Source organism: Sprattus sprattus, assembly GCF_963457725.1.
Source record: "Sprattus sprattus genome assembly, chromosome: 4".
NCBI classification, from domain to species: Eukaryota; Metazoa; Chordata; class Actinopteri; order Clupeiformes; family Clupeidae; genus Sprattus; species Sprattus sprattus.
Window position 1 is genome coordinate 2,531,908 of NC_137923.1, and position 10,000 is coordinate 2,541,907.

At 46.9% G+C, this 10,000-nt stretch overlaps 1 protein-coding gene across 2 annotated transcripts in view; it reads left to right on the forward strand.

Moving 5' to 3' along the window:
- Nucleotides 1–10,000, forward strand: part of xkr4 (XK related 4) — a gene marked incomplete at both ends in the record, with an annotated part of 34,695 nt that overhangs the window by 13,535 nt on the left and 11,160 nt on the right. The gene's annotated exons all lie outside the window — the stretch shown is intronic.

A 10,000-nucleotide genomic window follows, 5' to 3' on the forward strand; every position in this document is an offset into this window, starting at 1 on the left:
TTTTTGAGGGAAAACATTACAAATTAACAAAGGTGGAGAAAAAAAAAAGTTGTGGCAGCTAAATGAACCATTTGTATGCAGTTTGAGACGGAAACAGTTAGCCTAAATACAGCCCATGACATGTAGGGCTTGTTGTCTTTATTTTTGTTTTGCATCCATAATCAAGGCTGGTAATATCATTCCAAAGAGCGACCAAGAGACAAACTCAGGTGAAATACGAAGGAAAGGCATTATACATACACCATTCTTTATACAACGGCATAAGAGTGCTTACAAAGCATACTTACTGTATATCATCACACTAAAGAATAAAGTGAGTCAGTGAGGTTAAGGTAGCTTTGCCGTGGTCAGAGATGTATAATACTTGGCCCATATTCTCATCCAGTAAATACAAATGAAGCATCGGTTGGATTAGAAAAACCTACCAATCATGAGGTATTTAATGTCTCAAAGTAGCAACAGGTCAATGTTTCAGGGTCGTATGTTGCAGGAACATGAACAGGAGGTTTTTGCATTACGTCATACTATTTTTTTTACATCTTAGGTCAGTTGATTGAATGTGATGTGGGATGAGGTGGAGAAAAATATACTGTATGTGTTGGTTCACTTACTGTTATCATTCTTGAGTTCTCCTATATTTGACAAACTCATGAACCGTACAAAAATAGGCAAAACAGAGGGGAAATGGTTTTACTTGAGCCTGTGAGCTACTGGATAAGATGACAAGGTGTGGAGCTGGCCAAAATGATGTAGGCGAAGGCTGGATGCGCATACTCCCTGTGTTTTGCGTGGACTTCATTATGAGCCTTTAACATCCGGTAATTTAACTACCCTCGTAACGTTTTCAGTGAGGGATTAAAAGACGGACTTGTGTGGCATATATACTGTCATGAAAACAAAACAAGACAAGACAATTTTTAATGAAACTGGACACAATATATACAAAATCAATTTGGCTGTATAACCAACATTTGACATATAGAGCAACAGTTTCCCTTTGCATATACACTGCACTGTGTACACTGCTTGTAGTGCAGGTGTTCTCACGGGGGTAGGAGTGTGTGCTTGTATGTGCTAACATACATCCTTAATGACGCCTTTGCTCCACACAAGCCTCCGTCAGCAGCCTCCTAGAGAGCCTGCCCTGAGGGAGCTGCCCCTCCACAGGCTTAATGAGGGCTACATTAGCGTAGGAGCTTGGAGGCCATCTAGCAAAGCAATGCAGTGTGTGTGTGTTTGTGCGTGTGTGTGTGTTTTTGTGTGTGTGTGTGTGTGTGTGTGTGTGTGTGTGTGTGTGTGTCTGTGTGTGTGTGTGTGTGTGTGTGTGTGTGTGTGTGTTTGTGTGTGTGTGTGTGTGTGTGTGTGTGTGTGTCTGTGTGTGTGTGTGTGTGTGTCTGTGTGTGTGTGTGTGTGTGTGTGTGTGTGTGTGTGTGTGTGTGTGTGTGTGTGTGCGTGTGTGTGTGTGTCTGTGCGTGCGTGTGTGTCTGTGCGTGTGTGTGTTTGTCTGTGCGTGTGTGTGTGTGTGTGTGCGTGTGTGTGTGTGTCTGTGCGTGCGTGTGTGTCTGTGCGTGTGTGTGTGTGTGTGTGTGTGTGTGGCGTGTGTCTGTCACAGTCGGCTGATACCATGGAAACTGGTGTGTAACCTGGCACAATGTGTGACTGACACTTGAGTGACAGGTCAGTGACAACCCTGTAGCCCTGACACACAGACAGTTCTCTGACAAGCAGGCAGCACTGTGGCCCTGAGCTGGATGACACACCTGGTGGAACCAGATACAACCGTCCCCTGACCTCATGTGACCGGTGGTGGGCCCCCTGACCACTGGAGCCTCACATGAAGGGCCTTACCTCTCTCTCCGCCCGGCCCTTCATGTGTTCTGCGGTCACTATGTAGAACTGACAACTGTGTACAGTGGTATTCATTTGACAGTAGTACTCATCCTTCATCATCATCATTATGATTTATAGTGTGTCCTTAGGTAGCATAATGCACGTTATTAATCTCTAAAGACTTCATTTGTTAAAGGGGTTTGGCAACGTCATTGTATGTGTTTGCGTGTGTGTGAAAGCGTGAGTTCATATTGAACATGCAGGTCTTTGTGTGACACTTTCCCCCCCACAGCAATGTCCTATACAGTGAACAAAGTCATTGTGTAAAGCCTCAATAATGCTGTCCATCAAGTAGAGGTTTCCTGGGCAGGCGCGTGAACGTGACTCTCTGTGAGCCTGTGACTTATGTCCCCGTCAGGACTGGTAAATGCTAGAAAGATGGCGTTGTCAGGAATTTAGTACACAATAATATTCCGGCGCGGGCTTTATTTACGAGCCCTGCATGCCGTTGACCTTCCCCCAGCGTGGCACCGCCGAAGTGCCGGCGTAATCGCCGAATAACCGGGTTCAATTGATTCCCAATGAGTCGGTTCCTCTTGGCAGTACGACAGGGAATATCCATCATGCGCTGGCAGTTGTGGAGACACGGAGGCAGGCAAACGTACCTGTGGACATGAGCCTGCTGTCCGTCTGCCGTTAGGGCGTGGAGCAGACTACCTGCAGTAGAAGGACAGGCCACTGTGGCCACTAATCTGACTGGAGTCATATGGTGCCGTTGAGTCAGCGTGGATGGCCACACTGCTGTTGCCCAAATGTTGTTTATGTTTCTCTGTGGGTTTATGGGTTCCTTGCCTTCAGCTTAAAATGTACAGTCCGCCCTGACCTTTGTACATATGTGGACAAATGGCTTTAAATGGATGAGGTCAAGTGCACCCATTTCATATATCTGTGGGACTCAGGGTCCGGCCCTTTTGTTTGCCGGTATTGTATGTATTCATGGTATGTTGCATGGGTCATTGTTTTTCTTTTGATTTGCAGTCTTCTTATTATATTCAGTACTTTCCTAAACATGACTGATTTTATGTCTACATAAACAGTACTTCAGTATGTCACTGTTTCTTTCTCGCACTGTCACCCATGCGGAACAACAATCCAAGCTGAGCTGTGATTGGATGGACACCTTGAGTTCCTGGAAAGTTACTCCACTCAGCCCACAGTTGGTGCTCTAACGGCTCCTGAGACGGTCTAGCCGCCCCCCCAACCCCCGAGACGGTGTAGCCCCCCCCACAGTATCCAGCAGCTACACCCACGGAGAGGGGGTCCGTTCAAGCAGCGTGTTCTGTCGGCCGTGTCTCACCGCGCATGTAGGCTTTCCCGCCCAGTCAGTCTCAGGGCACTTACATCCTCTTACCACCCTCCCCCACCACCTCTCACCGCTGTTACACTACCACCCCCCCCCCCCCCCACCCCATCCCACATCCAACCCTGCCATGCCTCTTCAGCCCCCAACCAGTAAGAGCAAAGCCTTGTTCAGCTGACCGTTTCTTCAGCTCCATTATCAGGTCAGAGCCTCCCAAGCGTATAAACCTGCCTCCGCCAGTGGAGCTGCTCAGTGCGGCTATTCAAACGCTGCGGTGGTACAGAGCGATGGGAAAACTCCAGAGAATAAGCGTGCGAGTCAGCCAGGTGTTGCTCCAAATATGTGCTGATATGCCGAGTAGCTGCCGTTAGAAGAGCTCTCTGTGTGGCCAGGTGTTCAACACACAAGGCACCTCAACGGCTCCTTCTGCTGGCTGGTATCGTAATGGTTGTAGGTAGGCCTGGGGTGATGTCTCACGCAGGTCTTCTCCACCGCTGCCCACCACAATCGCTGCAACTCATACGAGCCCTTAGGCACCAACACTGGCCGTCAGAAACAACCCACGGCTTGAAAATGATGGAGCAGCAAATATATCCACACACACACACACACACACACACACACACACACACACACGCCTCCATGCAGGCATTCATACCCACAGCTTGAAAATGATGGAGCAGCAGCAATACACACACACACACACACACACACACACACACACACACACACACAAACAGGATGAGCAGCAAATACACACACACACACACACACACACACACACACACACACACACACACACACACACACGCCTCCATGCAGGATAAGCAGCAAATATACACACACACACACACACACAAACACACACACACGCACACACACACACACACAGGATGAGCAGCAAATACACACACACACACACACACACACACACACGCACACCTCCATTCAGGCATTCATACCCACAGCTTGAAAATGATGCAGCAGCAATACACACCACCACACACACACACACACACACACGCATCCATGCATGCTTTCATGCCAATAATCAACCATTGTCTCTCTCACACACATAAACACACAAATACTAGGCAGAGAGGAAGAGATACAACACACCTAGTGCTGATTGGTAAAGGGTTAGAAATGTATGAATAAACAATGACCTCCATCCCATTCATACATTTATCAGCTCTATGCACTATGCAGAGGTTCACAAGGTTGTGAGGGACCAGCCTGAACCTCTCCAAATGAATAACCGAAAGCACTGTCACATCAGCTACCCTCATTGGAAGTAAATATAAAGCTCTTTGCCATTACCACGATTCATTCATAATTAAAATGGTGTATACTCATATTATGCATAATGTTTCGTTTTTATTGCCTTGTAGCACAATCTAGGGCATTACGCGTTTTTTACTTTGAAATGGCAGCTTAAATTTGGTGGTGCCAGATGGAAGACAAAGAAATAGCAAATAAAGGAATCAGTGATTGCTGGTGCTGGTTTGGCTGGCTAACCATTTTGTGTTGTGAGTCTGAGTCTGAGAAGCCACATTTTGACCATACATATTATTTAGCACCAGAGAAAGTGAAGGACCATGAATTCTCAGTGTGGTCTTTCCCAGATGGAAAACACTGATAGGGGGGGGGCATTTTTTCAGAGATGACATCAATTTGAAAAAAGCCACTGGCACCTGACGAACACCACACACTTCCCTACACGTTTGGAAAAGAAAGGTAACGAGATGGTTGCAATCTGCAACGTCATTGCTAGATGCCACTACATCCTACACACTTCACCTTTAACGCAAGGAGAACCATACACAACACATATCATACATTCAGGTTGGGGGTCAACTTTTTTAACATAATTGTACCTAATTATTTAGTCAAGGAAATACTTAGTGTATGTATTGCACAACATCTATGTATCTGTCCACATATTCATGATATGAAGTCCTTGACCATGATTACTATGCAAATACGTACATAAATGATTACACACAGAGAGGTTTATGTTATCGAAGGCATGCATGACACCACCCATTACTGCACTATACTCTTGGAAGCCATGCCTTTATTTAAGCTCCCATCTTATAGCTTCGTCATGAAGCAGAGAGGCACCCACTCACATGGTGGGTAGGCTGTTAGTTCTCACAGGACACAGCTAATTGGCCAGTCTATTCATGCTCAAAGGTCACGTACACACGCACGCACGTACACACGCACGCACGCACGCACGCACGCACGCACGCACGCACGCACGCACGCACGCACGCACACACGCCAGACACGCACGCACGCACACACACACACACACACACACACACACGTACAAGAGGGGAAATAGAGGAAAGGGTGTCTCAGCTTGCTACATAAAGGAGATGAGGCTCTTAACTGACCTCCTCACTGCTGCGGTGTGCAAAGGGAAGGCATGCACGAGGAGAGGGCCGAGTCACAGACACACACACACACACACACACACACACACACACACACACACACACACACGTGGGCTGTCTGTCAGCAGGGAAATGGAGGAAAGGCACTACAGAGAGGCAGAACCAACAGCACTCAGAGAGAAAGAGTTAAGATGTGACCAAGACTCGGACAAGTGAAGAGATTTCACCAGTGACTGGCAGGTGGAGAGGTGTTTTTTTGTGTGTGTGTGCGCATTCTGTTTGTGTACCTGTCCACATGCTCACAGCAGATGAGCATTGGCACCCATACATAATGCACATCTATGATGCCTACTCATATGCAAATGGATGCAGCTGCCTGGGTTGGTGTTGTGCATGAAGGTGTCAGTGAACAAACAAGTGTGAGTGTGTGTGTGTGTGTGTGTGTGTGTGTGTGTGTGTGTGTGTGTGTGTGTGTGTGTGTGTGTGTGTGTGTGTGTGTGTGTGTGTGTGTGTGTGTGTGTGTGTGTGTGTGTGTGTGTGTGTGTGTGTGTGTGTGTGTGTGTGTGTGTAGATAGGTGATGGCCACAGTTGGCAGATTCTCTGTTGGCATGGAGGGAAATCAGACAGTGATGAAGAGAACAGACTTTGCAGGGCTGGACCCTACCTGTAAATGAAGGAGAGAGAGAAAGAGAGAGAGAGAGAGAGAGAGAGAGAGAGAGAGAGAGAGAGAGAGAGAGAGAGAGAGAGAGAGAGAGCTATGTGCTGCCTGATAGTGACATCACCTCCTCAGTGGATCCAAAAAAGTGCCACCAGACCCTCTACCACTGACATACCAGGATCTCTCTCTCTCTCCCTCTCAGTATGTGTGTGTGTGTGTGTGTGTGTGTGTGTGTGTGTGTGTGTGTGTGTGTGTGTGTGTGTGTGTGTGTGTGTGTGTGTGTGTGTGTGTGTGTGTGTGTGAGAGTGTGTGTGTGTGTGTGTGTGTGTGTGTGTGTGTGTGTGTGTGTGTGTGTGTGTGTGTGTGTGTGTGTGTGTGTGTGTGTGTGTGTGTGTGTGTGTGTGTGTGCGAGAGAGAGAGAGAGATAGAGAGGGGGAATGGCAAGACTGTCATTCAATTGTTTGTGTTCTTTTTCAACGATCATTTGAATTTATTTAAAGCACATTTTGTTGGGCAATATTACACAATGATTATTTTCAAAGATGTGGCCTTTCTTTGACCCTGTGCTCTAAGCAGAGAGTTTGTGTCTGACTGCACTTAATGCCCCCAGTGTGAATACACTGAAGTGTGGAGCCCATTCAACGTCGAACTCTCATGTTTACACACACGTGTGTGATTGTTTATGCACTCCCTGTCATTCCAGATGGGTGTTCCATGCAGCCATGCTCTTTCCCAGCCGCCTCTCTCTCTCCTGCTCTTCACCCACTTTACTGAGTGGCTTTAACTTAACCGCAGACATAATCTCATCACAGCAGAGGGGGGCCACATCAACATCTGGCTAATCCCATTTTGAATGGAGATTATCAGGATAGCTTGCGAAAGCTGCCCCACTCCCGGCTACGTGCGCTAGCATGATATGGCGCTGCCTACTGGACCAGCAGTAGCCTTGGCAGCTGGCGTGTGGTGAGAGGGCACAGTGAGATGGGCAGGATGCCCCATGGCAAACGTGACCATGATGAAGCTCTCCCAGCTCTCTGCACTCTCTTGTCGCGCACACACACTGTGTATATTAATGAATCACAACCGTAGTACCGTTGAAGTTACAGCTTCAGACAAAACTATTTATTTGCAGTGTGTACTGTATTAAGTTATTAAGTTCACACACACAATTTAAAAACAGAGTTGCTGTTTTTACAGCACGTTCCAGTGAAACTTCATATCCTTAGATGTTGCCCTGTGTAAACCAGGCTGGACACCCCACTCCGCAGACAGACAAACAGACAGACAGACAGTCGCACCGTGGAGCTTTGGGACACCTGCCCGGTTTGGTGATAAGGTCAGGAAGATAAGACCTGTTCCCAGCCATGGTGCCACGCTGAATTTTAACCACGGAAGCTTCTCTGACGCACAGACGCCCCGAATTGTACACACTGCAGACGAGGAGCCATTTTGGCTCTAGAATAATCCTCTGCCCACAGTGGTGTAGCATTGATGTTAAAAATACTCGCTGGCCCCTGGCTGACTGCCAACCTCAAATGTAATTTGTCGCTATCACAATAATTTCCTTAGCTTGCTTTGCATAGAAAGATGTGTAATGCTATTGTGTGGAGGATGCCAGCAATCTGGCTCTCGCACAGAGGCAAGGGAGAGCCTTTGAATCTAAAGCAATGTGGAGCTCTGTGCATATTTCGAACGGATTTAAAAAAAATTAAATAAAGCTTCCACTGGTGCCTTTAAGGCTGTCTTCATGTCAAACCATAGTCCACAGCCAACCCAGTGGTGCCACTGTCTTCATGTCAAACCATAGTCCACAGCCAACCCATTGGTGCCACTGTCTTCATGTCAAACCATAGTCCACAGCCAACCCAGTGGTGCCACTGTCTTCATGTCAAACCATAGTCCACAGCCAACCCAGTGGTGCCACTGTCTTCCGCTGCTAATTGTTTTCAATTAGACCAGCGTTCGCTGTCCTCTTATCGACGATTGTGGAGGATTCATAATCAGGTGCATAATTAATCTCGTACTCGGTCTTTGCCTTCAAGAGCAGCAACCGCAGAAAGCAACCCGAGGATACCGTTTAGTAAATACTTCAATTAGGTAGGCTGCAGCACGAGCACTACGACAGCCGCTCTCGAAAAAAAAAGAAATAGGTCAGGATTTCAAAACATCGTCTATGACACATCTAGAACACTTAATGCAAATGGGAACATCAACGAGAGTGCCGATGTGAGAGGAGTTTCCTGTGACACACAGGGTTTCTGTTTTCCCTGCACAAATGCACTGAGACTGGTTTTGTTTTTCTGTCTTTAGCCTACCTAAGTTGGTAGTTGTGTGGAAATAAATGGAATGGAGCCCTGGTGTCTGTGTGTGTGTGTGTGTGTTGTGTGTGTGTGTGTGTGTGTGTGTGTGTATACATATGAGAGAGACAAGCAGACAGAGATAGACAGAAAGTAAGAGAGAGAGAGAGAGAGAGAGAGAGAGGTGGGGGTGTGTGTGGATGTATGTGTGGAAGTGAAAGTGAGACCAAAAAAAAAGTTTTTCTCTCAGTGACTAAAATCAAAGGCAGGCGGTGTCTGGGGTCAGTATCAAGTGACTCGCTCACAGTTCACTCAGCCCCTCGTCTGGGTCGGAGTGTGAGCGGGAGGAGGAGCGCCCACTGTGCTGAGGATTGATTCACACACACACACACACACACACACTATGAGGGCTCAGATCAGCTCAGATCATCTCATGCCCCACTGAGGAACCAGCACTCCAGCTGTCTAATCAGGAGCACAGGCTGATGAGGTGTTGAAACACTTTGACGTGAGGACTTCATTGTCAACAGCAAAACTTGTGATAGCTCTAGTCTGACTATAGATTCTAGCTAAAACATTTTCTTTCACCAGAGAGAGAGAGAGAGAGAGAGAGAGAGAGAGAGAGCGAGAGAGAGAGAGAGAGAGAGAGAGAAGAGAGAGAGAGAGAGAGAGAGAGAGAGAGAGAGAGAGAGAGAGAGAGATGATGTTGTTGGCTGTTTGCCCTATTGTTAAAAGAGGGTAAATGTTTCTCTGAGGTGAGCTTGGATGGGGTACACATAGGTCATCTGGCACAGCATGGGTACCAAAGGCCCCAGATGCCCACAGGTCCGTGCAGGAAGGTCCACAGCAGTCGCCTGTGAGCATTATGCAGATACGAGCCAAAGCTTAATGATGTTCTTAAAATATATTTTTTATTAAAAAAAAAACACTTTCATCTATTGCTCTCTGTTATGTAACTCGTATGTATTTTAAGCTTCATGTCATGTTGTTCTCTCTGCGTGCTCCTGTTTCATTCCACAGAATATGTAGATGTTGCTGTTGCCATAGCAATCCTTGGAGATTTCACACCCTGTTACATGAGCCCCTTTAAAAGTCTCACCTTCAGCTCCTTAGATAGTTGTAAAAAGCCTATGTTATGAGTCAAGTGTTCGTGGCACATCAGCTTTGCAAATGGAACAATATCTTTGCATTTACACACACACACACACACACACACTCACACACAAACACACACACACACACACACACACATACACACACACACACACACACACACACACACACACACACACACACACACACACACACACATGAATCCACAGATCCCTGAACACAGGACTTTTCTCAGTGTGCAACACCCCACTGATGCAGAAAGAGATCTACCTTAGTTAAATAGCCCAAGGTCTGGTCAAATGATTTGGTTTTCTTACAAGAAGTTGGAACTGAAAAATGT